This window comes from Mercenaria mercenaria, chromosome 3 (assembly GCF_021730395.1).
Source record: "Mercenaria mercenaria strain notata chromosome 3, MADL_Memer_1, whole genome shotgun sequence".
NCBI classification, from domain to species: Eukaryota; Metazoa; Mollusca; class Bivalvia; order Venerida; family Veneridae; genus Mercenaria; species Mercenaria mercenaria.
The window spans coordinates 20,587,538-20,613,701 of NC_069363.1; the positions used below are offsets into that span (position 1 = coordinate 20,587,538).

Consider the following 26,164-nt stretch of genomic DNA (forward strand, 5'->3'; position numbering starts at 1 on the left):
AAATAGCCGCATAAAAGCTTACATGAATGACATTAAAGAAAAAGTACAGTTACCTATTTTTCCTATAACCACCTAAGTATGTAAATGTAAGCTCGGACTGACTGACTGACGGACAGGCAGACAGGGCTTAAACAACAGGTCTCCCACAGTGGAGGTGGGAGAAATAATGATCTTCATGTCTCTGTGTGATACCGAAGAGAAATAAAAAATGAAGACTTGGCTTAATGTCATAAAGAACATATACTGGTATGACAATCTCCAATATAGAACTATCCTCACTTGTCAAAATTATCAGATTTTCCCATAAAATTACAGTTGTGTAAAATGGTGACACTAATGTGTGCCAAAATGCTAGCTGGCAATGACTTGACAATTCCTGTGTCAAGCACACAATACTTAGATGATAACATCATGCATTGGCAGCAGATTTATTCCTCCATTCAGATGTATTACATAAATCTACTGATTTACTGATACATTGACACAGTTGGAATTTGTTGACATGTCTGACAGTTTATCATTCCTGGCACTAAACGCAGTAATCACACACTCAGACTTTTAGTCAAACGCTCATGCTAGTCACAGTTAATCTCAGACATTCAGTTTTTTGTCTTGTAATTTTTATTGCCTGTGGTAATTTGTTACAAACTGAATAATATTTTTTTCCTACTATACTTATTCAATTCAAGATGGAAGACAAAATGGGTCTGATCACCTGGCCAGTATTCATAAAGTGTTACATTTGAATCTTAATTTGACAGTTTTGTTGCAATTTTCACCAATTAATTTATTAATCCCCTGCCACGAGTGGTGGGTGGTTATAGGAATGGTCTCCATCTGTCCGTCTGTCTGTAACATTTCGTGTCCGCTCTGTATCTCCTAAAACCCTTGAGGGATTATGATGAAACTTGGGTCAAATGATCACCTCATCAAGATGATGTGCAGAACCCGAGAGTCAGCCATGTCGGCTTAAGGTCAAGGTCACAACTCAAGGTCAAAGGTTTGAGCCTTCCATTTTGTGTCCGCTCAGTATCTCCTAAACCCCTTGAGGGATAATCATGAAACTTGGAACAAATGATCATCTCATCAACACGATGTGCAGAACCCATGAGTCAGCCATATTTGCTTAAGGTCAAGGTCACAACTCTAGGTCAAAGGTTTGAGCCTTCCATTGCATGTCTGCTCTGTATCTCCTAAACCCCTTGAAGGATATTCCTAAAACTTGGGTCAACTGATCGCCTCATCAAGATGATGTGCAGAACTCATGAGTCAGCCATGTTGGCTCAAGGTCAAGTTCACAACTCAAGGTCAAAGGTTTGAGCTTTCAATTTTGTGTCCGCTCTGTATCTCCTAAACCCCTTGAAGGATAATCATGAAACTTGGGTCAAATGATCACCTCATCAAGACGATATGCAGAACTCATGAGTCAGCCATGTTGGCTCAAGGTCAAGGTCACAACTCAAGATCAAAGGTTTGAGCCTTCAATTTTGTGTCCGCTCTGTATCTCAAAAACCCCTTGATGGATTTTCATGAAACCTGGGTCAAATGATCACCTTATCAAGACAATGTGCAGAACTCATGAGTCATGTCGGCTCAAGGTCAAGGTCACAACTCAGGGTCAAATGTTTGAGCCTTCCATTTTGTGTCTGCTCTGTATCTCCTAAACCCCTTGAAGGATTTTCATGAAACTTTGATCAATTGATCACCAAGACGATGTGCAGAACTCATGAGTCAGCCAAGTTGGCTCACTGTCAAGGTCACAACTCATGGTCAAAGGTTTAAGCCTTCCATTCTATGTCTGCTCTGTATCTCCTAAACCCCTTGAAGGATTTTAATATGACTTGGATATAATATTCCCTTATCAAGACAATGTGCATAATTCGAAATTCACCCCTGCCAGCTTAAGGTCAAGGTCTAATTCAATGTTTAACGGTTCCACCCAATACCATCAACCCTTTCACTATCCATAACAGTGGCGGGGGATATAGCTGTCTTTCAGACTGCCTTGTTACTATATTGATGCATTTTATTATTATGTGGATGACTGATAGACTTGGACTCTGTCTTACACTTCAATGAAAATAATATGCTGAATAATCCACAAGAGTGGTTTTAAAATGAAAAAGAAAATTATAAAAAAACTTAAAATTCTTATCTTATGGTGTTTTTCTTAGCTAATATGTTTTAAGGATATAGACCCAGGCAATAATAATTGGTCACTCACAGCTTTGTTCTACCTTCCTGATCATTCTTTCAGCAATACAGATCTTGGCAACATTCATATCTCTACACACAGCATCCATATAGTAAGGTTTATGAAGTTTCTAGTATAGAAAACTACTGTATATGTTCTTTCTGTTTTCCTAAACTCAGTTATCTCTGGTCACTGTGCCACTAAATCATAGTATATGTAGGGTAAATCCGTAGAAACTCGGACAAAATTCCAATGAACAAACTTGACAGATTGCTATACTTTACTAAATGGCGATAGCTTCCTTTGGATTACTTCCCTTTACTTATAACAACATTAGTTTCCCATTTTGAATCCAATTGCACTGTAATGTCTGAAGCATTCTGAAAGATACGAAGAAAATGTACCTTCAGGTGAAACAGCATGACTCGGACAGCGTAGCAGAAATTCGGACATGCTGTAGTAGAAACTCGGACATGTATTTTTTACTTGTCAAAACTCGGACATAACACGATTTTTTAACAAGAGCTGTCGGAGGACAGCAACGCTCGACTATTCAACAGCCTTGTCGACTGAATGAATACGAAAGTCGAAAAGGGGCATAATTTAAAAAAAGCAAAATAGGGTTATGGAACCTGCATAGTGCTTATCAGCTCATGACAGTGGACAAGTGTGTGAAGTTTCAATCCATTCCCATTAGAGGGTACTGAGATACCAGCTTACATATAAGAATTTAACCCAAAAGTCCTAAGTTTAAAAAGGTGCATAATTTTGTAAAATGCAAAGTTGAGTTATTGACCCTTTGCACTGCATGTCATATCATGACAGTGAACAAGTGTGTGAAGTTTCAATCCTTTCCCATTAGTGGATACTGAGATACCAGCTTACATACAAAACCTTAACCAAAAAATTCTAAGTCGAAAAAGGGGCATAATTTTCTAAAAAAGCAAAATAGAGTTATGGAACCTGCTTTGTGCATGTCAGATCATGACAGTGAACAAGTGTGTGAAGTTTCAATCCATTCCAATTAGTGAGTACTGAGATACCAGCTTACATACAAAACCTTAACCAAAAAATTCTAAGTTGAAAAAGGGGCATAATTTTGTAAAAAAGCAAAATAGAGTTATGGACCTGTGCAATGTAAGTCAGTTTATCACAGTGAATAAGTGTGTGAAGTTTCAATCCATTCCCACAAATGGTTACTGAGATACCAGCACCAGCTTACATACAAAACCTTAACCAAAAATTTCTAAGTCGAAAAAGGGGCATAATTTTGTAAAAAAGCAAAATAGAGTTATGGGACCTGTGCAGTGTAAGTCAGTTTATCACAGTGAATAAGTGTGTGAAGTTTCAATCCATTCCCACAAGTGGTTACTGAGATACCAGCTTACATACAAAACCTTAACCAAAAATTTCTAAGTCGAAAAAGGGGCATAATTTTGTAAAAAAAGCAGAATAGAGTTATGGGACCTGTGCAATGTAAGTCAGTTTATCACAGTGAATAAGTGTGAAAAGTTTCAATCCATTCCCACATGTGGTTGCTGAGATACCAGCTTACATACAAAACTTAACCAAATCGGGACGCGGACGCGGACGCCTACGCGGACGCGGACGCCGACGCATGGGCGAGTCCAATAGCTCTACTATTCTATGAATAGTCGAGCTAAAAATGAACAACTGTAAGCACATGGTTATCATGAAATAATTTGAGTGTGTATGTAATTGTCTAAGGGTACGGATCCGTACCTCTAGATTCTGATTCTAGAGCTATGGATCCGTACCCCTAGACAATCCTGTTAGGTGTTGTCTAGGGGTAAATACCTTCTTTTTCCAGATGTTGTGTGTTATTTACATCTTAGATTTTGTTGCAAATAAACAATCAAATAATATTTTACCAATATCAAACTTAAACTTGAATCTAAATTGTTCATAGATACCAGAATTCTCCCGATTGTTAACACTTTCATTCGAACCTAATAACCGAGTAACACCAAATAAATAACAAAGTATCGAACTGGCACAAAATATATTAGACCAAGTGATCTTGAGATATGTTTTGCCATACCATTTATAATAATGACTTAGTATGTAGTATTTACGTTTTCCGCACATTTGGCGACCATTACGTATATTTCACGTTTTCATTTCCTTCAACTCATGTCCGTTAATTGACGGTCGGACCACTTTTTTGCCCGAACATAATATCGACCATACCAGTTTTTTGCATGAAATTTTATCTTTTGCTTAGATGAAAGTGCCGAAATTTTGCCTTGTTAATTATCCACAACGAGCAGTATCTGTCATGATTACCCTCAGGGTGTGAAAACTTCGGCACACTTCGTGTCAAACGTATCGACCCTGTTTGAGTGGATTAATCATAATTAAACTCTTATCTGATACATCTTTAATCTGCTATAATAAAACAAAACTAACCGAAAGTTGATTTCTACTAACTATTTTGATTAATCTTAAATAATTGATTTAAATCAAACAAGAGCACCACCTTGCAGGTGCTGATGCTCATCTGATTTTTTTGTATAATAGAAAAGTTGTCCTACCCATGATTTTCTAAGTCCAAAAAGGGACATAATTCTTGCAAAAAGCAGAGTCAGCTTATGATGGTGAACAAGTGTTGCAAGTTTCAAAGCAATAGCTTTGATAGTTTAGGAGAAAAGTTGACCTAAACATAAAACTTAACCAAGAAATCTGATATTTTCTAAGTACAAAAGGGGCCATAAATCTTGCAAAAAGCAGGATGGAGTTATGTTTCTTGCTGTACAGGGTCAGCTTATGATGGTGAACAAGTGTTCCAAGTTTCAAAGCAATAGCTCTGATAGTTTAGGAGAAAAGCTGACCTAAACATAAAACTTAACCAGGCAACGCCGACACCGACGCCGATCAAGAGATGACAATAACTCATCATTTTTTTTCAAAAAATCAGATGAGCTAATTAAATGCTGATGTACATCTCAACTATGAAAATATGTAAACTTCGTTTCTATCTCCTCTAAATTCTGAAACCGTATACTTAATTTGTTGCTGCAAAATGGCCATACCTCAAATTCCAAATTAGCCAAAGACACTGAAATTTCCGAAACGCACCTTTGGTCAGAAAAATCCAGTGAATAGAAGTTTTCAGCCTTTGTGGTTCACCATAGATCGTGGTTGCATAACGATGAAACTACTGACCTCGCTTATTGTCATGTGTGTATGGTTGCTCACAGAGATGGCAAGTATAAGTTCAAATCTTGATAAAGCCTTGACAAAGCCTTCATTATTAATGGATTTTCGAAATGGAAAGATACTAGCGTATAAAAACATATCTTCGGAGCTGTATGCCGCAGACTAGACTCAATAGTCTCATGACTATGCATGTGCATAAGCATAGAACAGACACTCTCGATTTGACCTCTATTGCAGATGAGTTTACTGCTAGGAATGAAAATTGTAGATGTGTTTTTGGTAAATTTTGAACGTTGAACCATGAGCTCAGTGTGTTAAACATGTAATATGATACGAGGGTTCATGTGGACCTTGTATATATGTTAACTACTGAATAATTATATAATGTTGTGTGTTGGAAAATATCATAATAAGTGACTATGACCTCGAGCAAATGTAATACTGAATTTAGTAGCTCCGAGACAGGTTTATTTATGCATGAACGATTAAACAAATACTATGTCTATAACTGTATTGGTTATTATAACAAGAGGACCATGATGGTCCCGAACGCTCACCTTCCCCCATGACCCCTTTTGGGTTTTTTTACGGGTTTTTTTTTCTTTTTTTTGACTAGTGACCTAGTTTTGAGCCATGTGACCCCGTTTTGAATTGACCCCAATATTATCAAGATAAAAAATTTTGACCAATTTTTATGAAGATCCATTTAAAAATAGGTCTTTGAGAGGTCACAGGTTTTTTTATTATTTGCCTATGACTAGTTTTTAAAAATACGGCCCTGTTTTGAACTTTTCCCAATATCTTTAAGGGGAAATTTTCACTATTTTTATGAAAATTCCCTGAAAAAAGGCCCTTGGGAGGGGCACAAGGTTTTTCTATTTTTTTTACTACTAGCCTAGTTTTTTACCGCAGTGACCCCGTTTCGAAACTGACCTAGATATCATCAAAGGGGAACATCAGACAATTTCATGAAGATCACCTCTTCCCACATACCAGTTTCTAGATACGTCGATTTTTCTATTTTGACAGTGACCTAGTTTTTGAGCTCAGTTGACCTAGTTTTGAACTTGACCTAGATATCATCCCGATAAAAATTCTGACCAAATTTCATAAGATCCATGAAAAATATGGTCTCTAGAGAGGTCACAAGGTTTTTTATTATTTGACCTACTGACCTAGTTTTTAAGACAATACCCCGTTTCAACTCTAACCTAGATATCATCAAGGTGAACATTTTCACCAATTTTCATGAAGATTCATGAAAAATATGGCCTTAGAGAGGTCACAAGGTTTTTCTATTTTCAATACCTACTACCTAGTTTTTGACCGCAGTTGACCCCGTTTCAAACCCGACTAGATATCATCAAGTAAAATAACAATTTTTAAAAACCAAACTTTCTAGAGAGGTCAAAAAGATTTTTTCTTTTAGACCTACCTAGTTTTTGATGGCACGTGACCCACTTTCGAACTTGACTTAGATATAATCAAGATGAACATCAGACCAACTTTTATACAGATCCATGAAAAATATGGCCTCTTTGAGAGGTCACAAGGTTTTTTTTATTTTGACCTACTGACCTAGTTTTTAAGGCCACATGACCCACTTACAACTACCTAGATATCATCAGATTAATATTCGACCAATTTCATAAGATCCTTAAAAATATGCCTCTAGAGAGGTCACAAGGTTTTTCTATTTTAGACCTACTGACCTAGTTTTTGATGGCACGTGACCCAGTTTCGAACTTGACCTAGATATCATCAAGGTGAACATTCGACCAACTTTCATAAAGATCCCATGAAAAATGTGACCTCTAGAGTGGTCACAAGCAAAAGTTTACGGACTGACGCACGCACGGACGGACGACGGACACTACGCAATCACAAAAGCTCACCTTGTCACTTTGTGACAGGTGAGCTAAAAAGAACAAAGAAAGAAGAGAAATTAAAGAAGCAAAACAAAATAAATTCTAAAAAAAACAACTATAGCGGAAATACATCAACATTCATGAATAGCAATCAGCTTAAATTGGGCAAATGTCGGATAGTTATCCTTGAAAAAATATAAAAAATTGACTGAAAATCTTAATGGAAAATGCTTTCAAAATGCAAGGAAAACCCACTTACGGGCATCCCAAATCTTAACATTTTCTCGGGGGACAAACCCCCCTTACAAGAGGAGAGTATCTCCACTGTCCTGCCTTCTGCACTCTTGAGACGCCTTCAACGTCCCATGGCCAGACCACATTTGTGTAGCCAGCGATGGCCCTGACAATACACCATAAGCTGTATACCGCTAATTAATGAGTGGTACAAACACGCAATCTGACTAAAGTATATCTCCAACTACGCTATGCTTAGGATCTGAGAACGAGCTATTGATAGCCTCGTTCTGATGACCCTTTCCCTAGCCAATCAGAGCTTAACTTACAACATTTTGCAAATTTCTAGTTAGTCTTGATTTTTGATATATACAATTCTTATGACGATATGTGTCAGATATAGCTGGTTAGCTCAGTCGGTAGGCCACTTGCTCTGTAAGCAAGGGGTTCCTGGTTCAAGCCCTGGATTAACTGCACATTTTTCTTACTCTCTGACATTTGAACAATTCGTCTGATTGGTTGAAATAAAAATATATTTGCGAAAATAAAAATAGCAATATTGGAAATCCAAAATTTACAGAAGACGAATGTGAATGGGTCATTCTCAGATCTTTGTTTAGAAGATCAAGTACTTCAGGCAGATTGTACAAACACGATAATCTAAGGCAATTAACTTTTCACATTGATTAATAAACACCTTTGATAATGACAAGGCATTATTGTACTTAATACAAACCGCGAAATGACCACGTGTCGTTCGGCGCGTGGCATGACTGACATCTGTCAGAAGCTAATTAACATACGACGCTCCGCCTACTGCCATACTTGCGCTTGTGCCTGCGAACAATATTGATATTCACTGGGATTTTGATTGATAAGGGGCAGAACTTCCGAACAAGAGACGCATCGAGCTAAGCGAGCGCATGGGGCGTATTCAGTGCGGGTCAAAAACGAGGTTTTCTCAATTTTCTCGGGTCACAACCCGGGACCTTGGGTCAACCGAACGCCCTGAAATCTGTCTTTCCATATTTGGGGTCAGAAACACCAAACTTATAACTATCGTCAGCATTAGAAAGGGTTTCAAGTTCTATCAATTAGAAATCGGACGTCGATGCGATTCATTTTGCTGGAAAGCTGCATTTTTATTCGTCTGACTTTTAACTACAATGCAAAAAACTTCGGACACTTCAGTTTTTCTCTATTTTACATTTATTTTCCCCGTTTCTTTTTACAAAATATCATTTTTTATTACATTTTCAATAACTATAGTTTCGGTAAGATCATTTATATGGAAGCTTTTGAATAAATAAAATGAAAACCACTGATTGCACCCAAGGATTCAAATGACCCGCCTTGTGATATAGAGCAAAATTTCGTATAGGATGTGTGTGTTACGTCACTGACTAATGTGTATACATAAACGGTGTCAATGAAAAGATAATGCAGCTGTGTTATTAGATAAAGCAAGGGGCTATATAACACTAAAAATAAGGCTTTTGGACCTGTAACGGTGGAATTAGTTAGATAAACATGTTTTACTGTTAGCTGTCCGAGCTTCTACGATTTCCGACTTTCTACGGATTTACCCTATAATTATAAAGTAATGACATTACCCTCCAGTACATTTGTATGTATATACTATATCCTTACAAAATACCTATTTTGGTAAAAAAAACACACAAAATTAAATGATTTCACAGTACCATTCAAAATATCAAGCTTACTTTAATATGATAATATAACACTTCCTAATGCCATTTCTGTAGGACCATGTACACAACCTTCCTTTTGCCATGATTACTGAAACAAATTTATAATATTACAATCAATTATTTTTTTTGTTTTCAGATTTTTTTTCATATAAACATAATTACAGCAAAATATGCAACCATTTTAATTACATCTGTAATCAATTCTGATCAGTAAACAGACCAGTCAGAAACTGACAAGTCTCCGTATGTAAAACACTAAAAATTTTGGCCATTAACACAACATGGCTTTCTCTACTGAGCCAGTATATAGTTTTCAACTTCTCACATTATTTTGACCGCACAATCACACCTATCAATCCAAACAGCCCTGTTTTTAAGCATTCTACAAGGAGTTTGTCAGTAAATGGCGATTGTTTTAGATCATAAGGTCCATTTCAAAGTATAAACGCTGGAGCACATTTGGAAGATAACAACATTAACTGTTGCAAACCAGTCACAAGCTGATACAAGGATATAAAACAGGTAATTTATTTACTGGTATATATATTTTACTTCATTTGTCAACAGGGAGACAACTCTAATTATCTTTGCTTTCTTATTAATACAGATTACCTTACAAAAACAACCTCTGAAAATTTTCAGTTCAGGCTTATAGTTTCTTCCACTCTTGAACTTCAGAAGAGATTCCATCGTTTATTACTGATTTCCATCAGAACACAGTTGTCTTTAGCAGTTTTCTGAAAAATAGGAATACTCAGATCTCAAAATTTTATTATCAACTCCATGATATTACTGTATCTGATGTTTGGTTCATGTATCCTGTAACAAGACCTTTTGTTTAAGAACTCCAAAGATTATAGAACTTTTTAAGATTTAAAATACAGTCGACATTGTATCAAGAGACCGCCCAAGGGTCTGCTAAAAAGTGGTCTCTTAATGGAATGGTCTCTTAATGAATTTCAGTCAGGTGAAGAGAACAGTTATTTTAACTGTTAATGTAACTGTATTTATTATGAACATATATATATGTATATATATTTCACAAACTGTGAATATTATAGCTGGATTGTTCGTCAGTTCGAATATTACAAAAGTTATTTACATTTAGGCAGGTGCAAAACATACTCGCTAATTACACAGGTGAAGAAATGCCCGGCGGGAATTTGGTACCAGGTCGCTTAATAGATACTTTTGTCGAATATTTTACCTGTCGGGACTACATTTATGTGGTCGCTAGTCGTTTAATAAAAAGGCCGTTTAATGGAATGAATTTATATACTGAAAACGTTCGGGAGGGATTTTGACCGGTCGTTTAATACAAAAATCGCTTAATAGAGGTGGTCGCAAGTACGATGTCGACTGTATACATGTACTGTTTCCTGGGACATGCATTTGTGGATTTCAGAATTAATCTACAGGCCACAGATTTTATAGAGATGGACATTCTTAAATAATATATGCAGGGGCGTCGGAACAGGGGCTGCAGTCGCGGCCCCAATAATTTTCCCAAAAACGATTTTTGTAAACTTATAAGTTGGAACCGCATATCCACGGACCCAATATTTTGTATAGTATATTAATTTTGCTTCGCGTTTAACAATAGATATATATATGCTGTCCAGATTAATGTGTTACCATGGTGATGGTGACATGATGGGGACTGCTATTTGGAGTCATACACAAATGTTCGTGATTGAACTTAAATACGCGTGAACAAATTAGCATGGTTTTAATTCACATGTTTATAGTTAATAGTTAGGTACGTTTAAGCTATACCCCGCCGCTAAGATCTAAGGAAGTAAACTAGAAAATCAAGAAAAATAATTAGGTTTTTTTTCTCTTTTTTTTTAATCACGGGCGTCGGAAAGTGTTTATGATTATCACACCGCTATGTAAGGAATTAATTGACCAGCAGGAAGTTGGCAGTAAGCAGTTGCAGCAGTTACAGCAGTTAACTGCTACAACTGCTGGCAGTTACAGCAGTTAACTGCTACAACTGCCAGCAGTTACAGCAGTTAAACATTGCGAATGTATGAAATAACAATAATTACAAAGCTGAAAAATAACAATGCTTTTAGTAAGAATGTAACATCTATACAATATATACAGTTTGAAGTAGCATAAACCTACGGATCACCGAAGTTTGCACTGGAGTAGTACTTGCAGTTTTGCTGCTTTTAGGTTTTAATAGCAGTTACGGTAACAACATTCTTTATTCTATTACTGTTGTAACAACAAACATTAAATTAACAGAATCCATGTTACTACTGTATTCCCAATTTTGAGGGCAAACCATATATAGCTACGTTTATTTTTGAAATAATATCTAGCAAAAACATATTTTAACATAAAAATTATATAAACAATACGCAGAGTATAGGGCCTACACCTGCGAAAGAATTCCACGAGTCTTGTCCGAGTGAATTATCCACGCAGCGTGTAACTGACTAGTATTGTTTGGATAATTAAAACATGGTTCCGCTGATTATTATTTCGATCGATTGTCATATGTTTTTTTTTTATGTAAAAACGTAAATGGAAGAATGGGGAAGCACTAGTTCACGTCTCATTTAAGGCACCGAATATTGTAGGTGGACACGTCACCGTGCAACGTGTATTTGTGCTAACAACGCTGAAAAAACGTAGTAGTGCGTAGAGTGACGTCTATCCTGCATACCTAGTAATCCATACACTGTGCGTAAATTAGCTTTTAAGTGTAACAAGCCTTTCATATGAAATAGAAGATTAAATGTATATATAGCAGCACTCTTTATTCGTACCTGTTAAATGTAATTTTTTTTCAGAAACATGTTGGTTCATATTGAAAAAATGTTAGTTTTAAATTGTTGCGACATCAACCATTTCTGTCAATTCAGCATACAACGCCAACATCATGTCTTTGGTACTGAATTAATAGAATTATTGTGTCTAATACCTTTATAAAGAAAAAGACCTCAGTATGTTTAAATTGTAGTTACATTAATGTAACTGTTATGATATTACATTGTTACAGTACGTATAATATATTGTCGGAACAATGTTGTCTTTTTTCCCCTAGTATCGTGTGCGCTGAACTAATGTGTCAAGGTTCCAATTTCACTGGTTGCAGTTCCAATGTGGTTTTGTCTTTTGCCCGGCATTAAAAGATAGTCCCGACTGGAGATCACATGGAGTTAATTTTGGCTAGTGATTGATTAAAAAATCTTTAAACGGGGTCAATGTCAAGGTGTTTGCCTTTCGGTCCTGGGGTTGTAGGTTCAAGCTCTTATAGGGTCGCGACCAGGGCTTCGGAAATTTGCCGGTTTGTCAGTTTTGGACCGATTTTTGACTTTTCAGACCGATTCGTGAAGTGAAAAAACGAAAAAAATCGGTCCCATAAAAATGGAGAAAAGTATAAATTTCAGTCTGATATCTCAATACACGACCACCTGTCAAGCAGGAAATTGTTGGTCGCACCTTCAGATAATCAATAAACGTGTCAATCAGTCTAATTGTCACTTTGATAATCGGTCTGTAATTAGAACGTGACGCAATCAGTGCTCGCGCCGCACATCCTTTAATGTTTGCAGACAGCCGACTGCAATGTATTAAACATTTTTGACTGGTTTCCAACAGTTTCTGACTGGATCCAAATCATTTTGACGGGGATCCACTTCATTTATTTAGAATCCGACGGATGGCTTATTTCAAAAGGCTATGTTTGATCACGGGTAAAAAACAAATGGTCACTGCATTTAATCAACGAGCTATAATTGTACATTATAGGTCTTTGATTTAATGAGACATCACACGGAAAACCGATAAAAATAATTTCAATAATTACTTTATGAGAAAAAATTACATGATTCATGTTTTGGGGCTCCAGTTGAAACAAGTGCAGAAAATCGTCTTTGCAACCCGACCGTACAAAAAAGAAAAAGAAAAAAATGGACTGGCAAACACGAATGATAAAGAAAACCGGGGTTGCGCTGTTTATCAAATTGGTCTTTTAAAAAACGTTTCAAAATGAGTTTACATCAGAAAAGAACATATAACTTTATAAAATGTAGTTGCTTACTGAAGTACAACGTAAGTGAAATGAAATATCCGTGGCCAACCCGCATGATCTTTTGGTACATGCGGGAAATTCGATTTCAGCGTTCACATAACGGACACATTCGGTCCACGGCAGAGTATTCTTAAAATACTGAGGATATATGTCGTGTAATTCACTTTGACGCATTGTATTTTATAGGATTCCGTCAAAGAATGAGGAAACATCACAAAGTATCTGCCGTGTATACGGTACCGAAGTCACGTGCGTTGGCTTTTAGACTAGTTACCACAGGCACGGGTACAGTGTATATTTTTTGTTTAATATAATTTTTTTCACACAAATATACTTTATATATGTTAGTCAAAAGAAAAAAAAATCGATGACAAAAAATCCGGTCATAGTATCATTTACACTGAAAAGGTGAACTATGCGAGCGTAACGCTATGGGAAGCTACTCGGCAAACATGTGGAACATTTCAAAATCAGAGTTTATACACTTGCAGCCACTACCTGCATGATCGCACCTTTGAAACATTTAAAGCCTTCCATAAAATTAATGCTAAACTGACCCCATAAATTGCTTTGAAAAACACAGTACAAGTCTCAACAAACAAAATATTTCAGTTATCCCCGGTGATTTCATTCCGGATAGCGGACGTGTTCCTGGTTTTTATCACTTCATTCGACAGCTGAAATCGCCGGGGATATTTGAAATATTTCGCTCCTAGAGACTTGTTCTGTGTATTACAAAGCAATTTATGGGGTTAGTTTAGTATTTATGGATAGCTTAAAATGTGTCGAAGGTGCAATCATGCAGGTAGCGACTGCAAGTGTATAAACTCTGATTTTGAAATGTTCCACAAGTTTGCCGAGTAGCTTCCCATAGCGTTACGCTCTTTTCAATGTATATGACACTATTACCGGATTTTTTGCCATCGACTTTTTTTTCATTTGACTAACATATATAAAGTATATTTGTTTGAAAAAAAATTATATTAAACAAAAAATGTACACTGGACCCGTGCCTGTGCTAGTTACGTGCCTCAGCAATTTTATCCTTGCAAGTATTTTCTCGGAAAAACATCGAAATTTAAACAAAGTAACGATCACTCATAACACTGAATAACTGTCTTCATTGTATGGTAACTCGCAGTGACCGGTAACTCATATTTAATGAATGACATGCTTATTTCTTTACTCTATCACATTTTACAAAATGTGTAATATTGAGAATGCGGTGGATGGGGTAGTGCCGATATCAGGATTTTCGTTTCGGACCGATTGAGTTATCAAAATTTCCGGAGCCCTGGTCGCGACAACACCTTAATCTTACTTCTTTTTCAAGGAAGTGGACAGAATAAGTGTGAATCTTTATCACAATTAGGGTGAAAGAAATAGATAAAACGGGAGACCATGTGAAACGCAGTAGGAAATAATTACTACTACAAAATCTAATGTAAATTATACTTTGGTGATGAAAAGCGCGTCTGTCATCATTCTATTTACCTAGACTCATTTTATTTTATATTATTATTTTGTGTGTGTGTGGGGGGGGGGGGGGGGGGGGAGGGGGATTATATGAACCTACTAGGCGAATGCTATTTAGAGAGATACGCAACGAGATAACGGTATAGCTTTCTATACTGAAAACCTGTCCTTGTCAAAAAAGGGGAGAGCGTTCCCGGCCAAACACCAAAGTCCACCCTTGCTCGGAAATCAGACCTTAACCAGGATGGCCACCACCCGGGCGTGTCCGGCGTCCACCCTCTCTACAACGACCGCCCGGTGGCACCCCAGTTTCTTCTACTGTTGCGGGACTGGACCCCGACACCGAAACTCGCCATTTTACGTTCTGCCCAGACTTTGAAGCACGCTCACGAAAAAACCAGACCTTAACCGGGATGGCCGCTATGCCAGATCCGCATGCACGGACCCTCTCTACAACGCCCACCCAGTGGCACCCCAGTTTCTTCTACGGTTACGGCCAGGCAATCAACTGCTGGAGGCGAAATGGCGTTTTCGAGCGTTCCCGGCCAAACACCAAAGTCCACCCTTGCTCGGAAACCAGACCTTAACCAGGATGGCCACCACCCGGGCGTGTCCGGCGTCCACCCTCTCTACAACGACTGCCCGGTGGCACCCCAGTTTCTTCTACTGTTGCGGGACTGGACCCCGACACCGAAACTCGCCATTTTACGTTCTGCCCAGACTTTGAAGCATGCTCACAAAAAACCAGACCTTAACCGGGATGGCCGCTATGCCGGGTCCGCATGCACGGACCCCCTCTACAATGCCCACCCGGTGGCACCCCAGTTTCTTCTACGGGTTCGGCCAGGCAATCAACTGCTGGAGGCGAAATGGCGTTTTCGAGCGTTCCCGGCCAAACACCAAAGTCCACCCTTGCTCGGAAACCAGACCTTAACCAGGATGGCCACCACCCGGGCATGTCCAGCGTCCATCCTCTCTACAACGACCGCCCGGTGGCACCCCAGTTTCTTCTACTGTTGCGGGACTGGACCCCGACACCGAAACTCGCCATTTTACGTTCTGCCCAGACTTTGAAGCACCCCCACTCATTTAGTTTCTTGTCATACATTATGTTTATTCTTTTTACCTCTCCTTTGTTCAATTATAATGATAAATAACTACTTGAATATAAATGCATGTAAAATGCATATACGTGTTATATATAAATTTAGTACCCGGGACACATTCGAAACTATCAAAATCTTTTCAGTTTCCACTTTGAAATTTGGAATTCCCTACTTTCATTTTAGTGAAAGATAATTATGTAATGGTTTTTGACTTTTCTTTATGCTAATATAAAGTTTAGTAACTCTTACTTAATTCTGTAATATCACATGAATTAATTTCCTTTTATTCTGAAAATTTAATTACATTTGTTTCATAGCATATATACAGTTTGTTAGAATTACATATTAATAATTATTCTAAGAGCAATTTTATTTCTCTTTCAAATGTAAAAGAATTCTGATTATGGTATAAGTAAGATATTTATTACTTATGAATATGTTAATATGCTAATTTCATACCATTTTAACTGTGACTGAAAGTTTACATAAATACTAATGAAATCAAAGCAACTCAGACCCTACGTCTAGCATATTTTTTTGTCACAAATCCGTGGGTTACGGGCAGCCATTTTCTGTCATAACCCAATGGATCACATAAATTTCTACATCTAAAAGGGTCGGGCAGCCCAATTCTGTCATAACCCTTATATAGTATATGGTACATTATGGGTTACGGACGGCCCTCTTCCGTCACAACCCGCAAGTTCTTAGCAAAGCCTCATCTATGAACTGTACCTTACTTGTCACATTTTATTTTATGATGTATTAACTTAGCTGTTCGCTATTGTTAAGAGTTTTATAAATAAATTTGAAAACTGCTTGGTTTTTACTTTGTCTAACTTTAGAGTAAACTTGATATACCCAGTGTACGAACCTACGGTAGTAACCACCCTGCTGAAATATCTGCTCTTTGGAGCTATAGCATGGCTGGAAAGTTGCATGCTTAGTGAAACTCTTGAGTGAACTTGAGGGTTGCCAGTTAAGTGCATCCTACAGGATCAGCTTAAGTTGGCACTATTTTAAGTCTGAGCAGATGGAACGGTTACAATTGTAAGGGAAAGGGAAGGCGATACTGAGGAATTCTTTCTGATTAATTTCTCTTTGATGGACTATAACTTACAACCGGTAATACAAGTAGCTGTAAACTGCTGCAACTGTCAGCAGTTGTAGCAGTTAACTGCTGTAACTGCTAGCAGTTCTAACAGTTAACTGCTGAAACTGCTAGCAGTTCTAACAGTTAACTGCTGTAACTGCTAGCAGTTCTAACAGTTAACTGCTGTAACTGCTGCAACTGCTAACTGCTCACTTCACACCGATAATTAATTGTTGTTTTTACTCAAAAATTGATAGTTTAAACAAAATAAGAAATGAAGTTCATCTTATGTCATATCTTTTATGATAGTCATAATGTATCCTCCTAACCAACCACTTAATTTCAAAGTTCCAAAACGCACTTTAACAAAAATCCTGAACAGCGCTCATTCATGTTCAGTGGTTCTAATGCTGGAAATAACTGTGACAATGTTGCCAATATTACTCTTTCTGCTGTTACCAAAAAGTTCATATATGAAACCAGCTTCTCACGCTATGTTCTTTTGAAATTGTTACTGTCTTGAAACTGATATTAGTTATGCCTGCCACCAACGCTACTAGTGAGTGTTCATTTTCAGCTTTAATTAAGGAGATTAAAAATATACTTACGTTTCAATATGACTGAAAAACGTTTAAACCACACTATGACTTTACATATTCATAGAAAGGCTACAGACAGTATTGATCTAGATGTTTTGCAAATGAGTTTGTGAACAGCAGAGACTCATCTTTAATACATTTTTGGGAAGTTTTAAGAGACTGACTAAGTCCAATTACACTACTGTACATAACAGCTGACGTAAAACTGATCTCACATTAAACTGATTTGTGAATGTTGAAAACTGTTAAGTTAAATACTTGCGCTTCAACAAAGGACATCGGACATTATGCTAGGGATTTTGCCCTAAGTTCAATGCTATTTCTTGACTTCAGTGGCTGATAGTTTTATATAACAGCTTCAAATCTGATAAATAAGTTATATTCCTATCAAACTGTCACAAAAAATAGTTTTATTTTATATTCGTTTTCTTGAAATTCGAACAGTTTGTAACTAAGGGTCATATTTTTGAAAAATTTAAAATGTGTATTTTTAGTTAAAATAAGCACTGGTATTTAAGGTATGTCTACTATGAAATATTTTAACACAATAAATAAACTGATACCATGCAGATTATCAGTTTTATTGAAATTTTTCAAAATAAATGAAACGGAAAAAATAAAAGTGGAACAAAACATTTGGTCCCTAACTGTACTTCAGTTATTTCCACCCGAGTGCCCATGATAACACTGATGCATTGATCATATCCTATTGTTTGTTTTCTATACATCTATTGCTATACTGTATTTATACACATGTATTAGTGGATCGCGATAATTTCATTTTAATGGTACTCGGTAAAATCCAAAAACAGGTAAAGCAGGTGTGTTATCCGATAAGTGGTGTTAATTTGTATATTATAGTATTCTTAACTCTAAATACGGTCCTTTATTCCAAAACAGATTTATAGCCTAGTGGATAGTGTGTCGGACATCTATTCTTTTTATGTTTGTATGGTGTAGGTTCGAGCCCTTCTTTTTTTAAAACGATTTTTACTTATTCTATTTTGCAGGTTTTTGTTTATATCGTCTTTTGTATTTTTTCTTTCATTTTTTTATTTATGTATTTGTTTAATTATTATTGCAATGTATATAGATTCAATGTCTATTCTAATAAGAGATCCTCTGAAAAATGTCAATAAGTACTCAGTATAAGTGCACAAGAAAATCATGATATAAATAGTTTACATGAATTCCTTCTCCAGATAAAAACATGCTGGAAAAATAAAAAAAGTAGCTCGTCCTGTATTCAAACCATCACCGTAAGCTTACAAATCACACGTGTTAACCACTAGACCACGCCGCAACTTACATTGGTTTTGCGATATAAGATATTTGTCATATAATGTGTCCACCTGATTCCCTATTTCATTGTTATGGGTTAATCCGGTATTAGTAAATAAAGGCTACAGTTATCGCGTTTTGTTAATACAATACTGACCGGGCATTATGTGGAGGATTATTATTGAATACATGCAGTGGTGTAGCTGGCCATACATTGGCGTAGTTGGCCTTTTTCAGTTGAAACGGAGGGGTGCAGGAGACTGCCTATTCTGCTGCGGGTTCAGGGATGCCTTACTTTTAGCATTTTATATCAGTGGAACTTCACTAGCTTGTATCAACATTTATATAGATATTCTTGGGGTGTCTGTTTTAGTTCTTTGAGGTCCTTACTAGTATTTCCAGGGTTCCCGCTGTCGGTCGCCAATGGCGCCAAATGCGACAAAATGTAAATTCTGGCGCTAAAAATCTTCAATTGGCGAATTTCATTGGCGCCTACAAGATAATCGTCGATCTTATCTTCTAATCTTTCTCAATGACGCAATAACGGATTATCCGATATTTAACACTACACGAAGACATTACACATCGTGTCAATATCGATTTACACCTCGGGGCATAATTTAAAACTTCACCGAGTCACTAGAGCGTTCCTCCACGCAAGAACGATTATCAGTCAATCTGATTCGCCAAATTTTGCCCCGCCTACTTACACGAAAGCAAATGAAACGAAATATTAGCTGCGTGCTTCGTCTAATGCACCACCTTTTTTATGATGCAAAAAAACGCGAGATAAATTTACAGGTTATTTTAATAACAATCCGATTCGCCGAAGTAATTGAGACCGAGAAAATGCCGAAACGTAAAAACGCGATCAAAAGATACATAATTTTATGCTCCGATCGTAAATAGATAATTTCAGTCGCGGTCGTATAAATTCAATCGAAGAATTTTTGAGATACAAATGAACTAAAGCAGTTCTTTTGGTTCTTTTACGTGCCCAACGTAAAGCATTGATACACAGGGAATTTTACAAAAGCTCAACCCCAGAGCTTCGAAACAAAGTGCTAATAATACCTGTAGGTGGTATTTTCGCTATACAATAGTATGTATGAATGGAAATAGAAATTTAGTTAAATATATATAATGAAACTTAAGCATTTTAAAAAGCTTTTCAAAAGTTATAAAATAATATAAAACAACACTGTTTTTGATAAATGACCTAAATAAATTTTGAAATAAAAAGTTAAAAGAATAAAGAGATAAATATTCATGTTTTAAAAACATCTATTTAGTGAAAATGACCATTAAAGGGAGATAATTGAAAACAGCAAACTATATAAAGAGATAATTTTATAGATTGAGCAATTACTTTTGTTTAGAAAATGTTCTTGAAAATGGTTGGGAAGATTAAAAACTATTTTTGATTCAATGTGATATTAGGATAAATATTCATGTTTTAAAAACGTCTATTTAGTGAAAATATCCCTTAAAGGGAGATAATTAAAAATGGCAAACTAATAAATTAAAGGGATAATTTTATAGATTGAGCAATTACTTTTGTTTAAGAAAATGTTGTTGAAAATGGTTGAGAAGATTAAAAACTATTTTTGATTCAATGTGATATTAGGATAGACTGGTTCAAGAGCAAATTGCATGGTTACTGTAAAGAATCAAATGAAAAAGAGATTGAAAAAGAAAATGGTATGTCGCAAATCACAGACTATTGGCTCCAACTTGAGAGCCACTGGCGCAAACTTTTCCTAATTGGCGAATTTGTTGGCGCAAAGTGAAACTGACCCAGAGGAAACCCTGATTTCGGTTGGTTTCGAAATAAGTTTCAGACGTGTGAGCGAATTGATGTTAATTCTGGGGGTGTCAGTGTTAGTTATGGGCGAGTCAGTATTAGTTCTATGGGTGTCAGTGTAAGTTCTAGAAGCAATTAGGTTAGTTAATGAGATGGTGTCTGGTGTAGTTTTTGTTAGGGTATAGGATGCTGGATCGAAATAAAGCAAATGTTGCTCTTAAAATGCATTCTAGGTTCGCTTCAACTGTGTCCTACAAAAGGTAAAAAAGTTGCACCTAAGTGGCACTATTCCCATAGAAGTTCGTCTGTATTTCTTTGTCATGTTTACGTTGAAGACACATAATTATGTAATATGTCGAAGCCACTTGCTCGGTTCTTGATTTATGACAGATGCAGCTGTCTCAATCCTGATAACACTCAATCGACGGACTTACACTGTCAAGAGCTAACAGATCTGATAGAAAAATTCATAAGATATACTTATAAGGATCTGTCTGCTTTCTAGCTTCACTTTCTATGTCCCCTTTTTATTTAGTTTAGTGTTTTCTGTGCTTGAAATAGTTACAAAAATGAATAAAGCTGTATATATGTAAGGTTTAGGAAACACTATACGTGTCAAATATTTATGTAAAAATTTATTTGCTGACACCCTGTACGTAGTTTTTTTCAATTTTAAACACTTTCCCACCTGTGACCAAGTGCCATTTTTGCAGCATACGTATATAATAATAATTTACAAAGACATGTGAACTATTTTGTTGCGTCATGGGTGGGAAAGATGTTTAAAACGTAAAAATGATTTCTGTTCATATTTTAATAGAAAAGAGAATGAGAAATGTCTGCAAAGTCTTCTTTTTTGTTCATAAACTTGTAAAATGAAGTCGCATTTATCAAGAAATGGTCTTCAACTATCATAACTATGCAATTTCAGAAGTCTATCCCTTTGTCACGTTTTCCTTAATCGGATAGGCAATCTGAATAGGAAAATGTCCGAGGTCCTTTATAAAATGTAACGATTATTTTTCAGTATATGAAATTCAAAAAAAAAACAACAACAAAAAAAAAACAAAAAAAATAACATGCATGTATTCTTTGTATTGCGTTATACATTATTAATTATGATAAGAGTTTATTTTGCTTATAGTCATGTAAATAGTAATAAATACTGGAGAACTGAGAGGCGATTCAGTACCCCTAAAATGCAGCAGAACTTGCCAAGTATGCTCCTGTTCTTTTAAATGTTTTCCGGGGGAAACCCCCTAACCCGCTTTACAGGAGAGGGTATCTGATATGATGATCAAATGGAAAATGTGGTCTATATAGTGTTAACAAAGTTTTTCTATGATTTGACCTATTGACCTAGTATTCAGCTCATGTAACACAGTTTCAGATTTACTGGCAAGCATTCTGGCAACGTTTTTATGAAGATCAAGTAGAAAATTCAGCATCTAGAGTATTAACAAAGTTTTTCTATGATAACCTATTGACCTTGTTTATGACCGTAGGTAACCCAGTTCTATTTGTGACCTAGACTTCACAGAAACAAATTTTCTGACGAATATTAATGATGTTCAAGTAAAATACTGTTGCCTATAGAATGTTAACAAGACTTTTCTATGATTTGACCTAGTGACTAGTTTTTTTTACCTAAAACAACCCCAGTTTCAAGTCTGACCTAGATTTCATTATACTAAGAGACAAACATTTTGACACATTTTTATGATGATCAATTAGCAAATGTGGCCTACAGGTAACTAACAAGGTTTTCCTATGATCTGACCTAGTGACCTAGTTTTGAATCTGATTTAGATTACATCGAAACAAATATTCTGACAAAGTTTTACAACGATCAAGTAAAAGATGTGGTCTTTACGGTGTTAACAATGTATTCTATGATTTGACCTGATGAACCTTGTTTTTGACCTGAAATAACCCAGTATCAGTTTGACCTAGATTCCATACCAATTCTGCAGAACAGACTACCTCAGACACTCCTTCTTGAAGTTCTTCCCTCAGCTGTACGCCTGTGGAACCAGATGCCAGAGCACAGTGCCACTGCACCCAGCTTGGAGGCCTTCAAGAGGGGTTTGGTGACATGCTAGCACAGCTAACAGATATTGTAAATAGTTTTAAATGCACATCAATTGCACGTACCTCACATCTACTTTGTACAGTCACCATGTACGACAATGCTCCAGAGTGAGCCCCATACATTAACGAAGGAAGTGTCTAGCCGTCCGGTAACCGGACGCCTAGCCTGCGTTCTAGCTTAGCGGACGGCTAACAGATCCTCAGGGTATTTTCTAGCCGTACGGTAATAGATTTCGTAATGAATAAGTAATGATTTTATATAGTTTTAATGTTATTTACTAAAAGATATCGATACTTATCTGCAAAAAAAATTGTGTGAATACATACTAAAGATTTACAATAAATCACTGCATTATTCAGCCGATAAAATGAAAGTTTGCTGAAATCAATAATGGCGAGATCGCCGTGACGTCTCTCAATAAAATATTTTCATCTGGTGGCTTTTATTGGAACGGAATTTTTAAATTTTAACCTTTTTTTTCACTGGATTTTCAAAATTAAAACATTTTTGAAATACTGACAATTTTCATATTTTAATATTCAAATATTTTTTTAGTGAATAACTGTTTTAAATAACATTTAATTTCAATAGCAGCAGTGTATCATATTCAAAACTTTTAGAAAAACAGTAGTTAAGCGTTCATAATTAATCCATTTTATATCGAAATAATAGTCAAAATTAATTAATGAATTGCTTGTTTTATAAGCTTTCCATTCTTCAAAAATATATATAAATTTGTATTTTAACAATTTAAGTTTAGGCCTAAAAAAAAGTCTTTGTTTCCGGTAACATGCTCAAAAAAATTAGGTACTAGGTAGAATCTAGGTTGGAAAAAACATTTTTTTTGGATTTTCTTTTTATCAAGGGAGACTTTTCAGAAATTATTTTTGTGTCAAAAAAAGAATACAAATAAGGGGGTTACGTCTTTAGAGCATCAGTAAGTTGATTTCTAACATCACTGGCCATGTTTAAAGCATAAAAAGTGCAGTTTTGCAACTTTTTGTTAAGAAGTTGAAAAAATATTCTCCAAGGCCATAAAAACATTTAGGGTCGGGCCAAAAATTTAGGGTAGGTCGGGATACCAGAAACAAACATTTTTTTTTTACGCCTTAGGCCGTTAGAAAAACATCACTTTTTACAAAATAACATGGACGTTCGGCGATCAATGTTTTATCATTTCTAAATATAGAATATCAACGGATTTTTATACAAACACGATCTCATTCGTTTTATCGACTGAAAAATCAGATAAATATTGATATCTTAAGTAAATAACATTTAAAACTATATAAAATCATTACTTATTCATTAAGAAATCAATTACCGGATGGCTAAAAAATCCCTTGAGGATTTGCTAGCCGTCCGGTTACCGGATGGCTAGAACGCAGGCTAGGTGTCCAGTTACCGGACCGCTAGACACTTCCATTAACGAAAGAAGAGAAGAACAACACTCTGATATAAAGCTTTATGAAGATGAGGTATAAAACTTGGCTTTAATACTATATTGTCATTCAGATAGCTACGCATAATAGATCAAGAAACAAACACCCAAGTTTATGAAAATATTGTGAAATGTCACTACTGGTACTGATGATAAACCCGGACAGATGATAAAGTCAACCACCTTGGAAATATTTGATTGCAATCGGTTATTTATAAAACTGAATACACCAATTCTAATAGTTTCCATTTACAACACCAACTGGTGTAAATAAAAACAAAATTGGTAAATATTCTGTATAAATAAATGACTTACATTTATCTGTATAAAAATATTTATCCAAAATTACTGGGGAAGAGGGTGTTTTTTTGCGCATGCTCACTGTCGCCACATGAAGGCCTGACATTGGGTCACTTTTCATTACTTGATCAGGAATGACTGTTGCAGCTTTTTGTGGAAAGTTTCAATATAATACTACGAAGAAAATTTTGTAAATGACAAAGTGTTCGAATTTATCATCAGTCAACCTGCTTACAGTCCCCATTTTACTAACCCCTTTCAGGGTGGGGGCCTCAATTCATGTAAGTTTGCTAACTAAATATAAATTTGAATTATGTAACGTTTTTAGCAATGTTAAGCTTTAGTTTGATACCAACCATTGATTACAAATTGCAGAAATAAAAAAGTTACTGGTAAAAAACCTCATTTTCTGTCCGGGTTTATCATCAGTACCAGTAAAGACCATTAGATAATGGCTCATAATTTGTCGCAGGGGCAAAAATTTACAAAATGTTTTTTTGGCATTTTTTCTCACTCAGAAAACATTATCATTGTACTATCTTCCAGAGTGTGTACGAGTTGTAAGATCTTTTTAAAGCTGCATGGCTATAACAGATCAATTAATTCCATCTTTTTCACAACTGGAAAGTCACCTCGCGAAATCGTATGTCAAAAGACAAATGTTGTTTACTTTAATAGACTATCGTCTAGCCTTTTCTAAATGACTTAATAATATCACATGGTTTCTATAGAATCTACAGTAGTTCTAAAGAGATAAGAAACGTAAACTGTTGTCCAGCAAATTAAAAACTCATTGTTGCAGAAACCATCTGTTGTTGTTATTGCTGCTGCTGACTAATTGTTTACGAGTGACTTTTTCTCGGCTTAAGCCCAGATTGAACACTGTATCGCGTAGTATAGCGAAAACCAGCGAAAGACACATCTATAAATAGCTAGAAAACAATATGTGCAGCAGAAGACGAGGTGGCCGAGTGGTTAAGGCGATGGACTGCTAATCCATTGGGCTCTGCCCGCGTGGGTTCGAATCCCATCCTCGTCGGATACTTTTTCTATTTTGTTCATATTTGTGTATCAAATTGTCCTTGCTTGTTACTCTCACATTTTTATTGATGTTTTGTCTATATATTTACGGCTACTAAACCCTAGCTCCGTCAAAAAGTGATGATAAGGAAAGGAGCTGTCGGCATTTCCGTGGTGCAGCTCAGTATCACAGTTATTCATTATCGCGGGCTCATTACGAAAAAATGCTATTGACGGTAACATAGTTCATTTTCTGGAGTGCAAGATTATAAAAAGGCAATTTATACGTGGAAAAATACAATGTTTTATGCCACCCCTGAATACCCTTAACCTTCATTATGTCGCCTATATGTCACTCTTATTTCATACTCGTTTCTATTCCCCGTTAAGTTACAATGGTACCGGAAACGTCAATATTTTTCCATACACTGACGCCTGAATTTCATATCGGGTGCGTGACGTAATTCAGTGTTTGTTGTTGCACTATTTTTTTCTGTTTAGTTCAATATTGTCAATCCTATTCAATAGCCTGAATCACGGGGGAGGAAGTGTCACACGAAGGATTCAGGCTATTGAACAAATTTCATTAATTACATTATATTTATACGTGTAGATGTGTATGTAATAAAAAAAGGTTATTATCTTTGCATCAGCGGAAAGAGTCTAAAATCGCGCAATATTTCCGCTGAAAAACTCGTGCATATTTCCCGATACAA

General features: G+C 36.2%; 1 long non-coding RNA gene and 1 other non-coding gene across 2 annotated transcripts; one reads left to right on the plus strand and one right to left on the minus strand.

The window, feature by feature from the left end:
• Nucleotide 1: 1 nt before the first annotated feature.
• On the minus strand, nt 2-25,249 carry LOC128555518 (uncharacterized). Its single transcript, XR_008370125.1, has 4 exons — nt 24,943-25,249; nt 9,801-9,925; nt 9,201-9,276; nt 2-2,574 (listed from the first exon to the last, which is right to left on the minus strand). It is a non-coding gene; the product is annotated as an uncharacterized LOC128555518 (long non-coding RNA).
• Nucleotides 25,250-25,385: 136 nt separating this feature from the next.
• Trnas-gcu (transfer RNA serine (anticodon GCU)) lies at nt 25,386-25,467 on the plus strand. Its single transcript has one exon. It is a non-coding gene; the product is annotated as a tRNA-Ser (tRNA).
• The last annotated feature ends 697 nt before the right edge of the window (nt 25,468-26,164 follow it).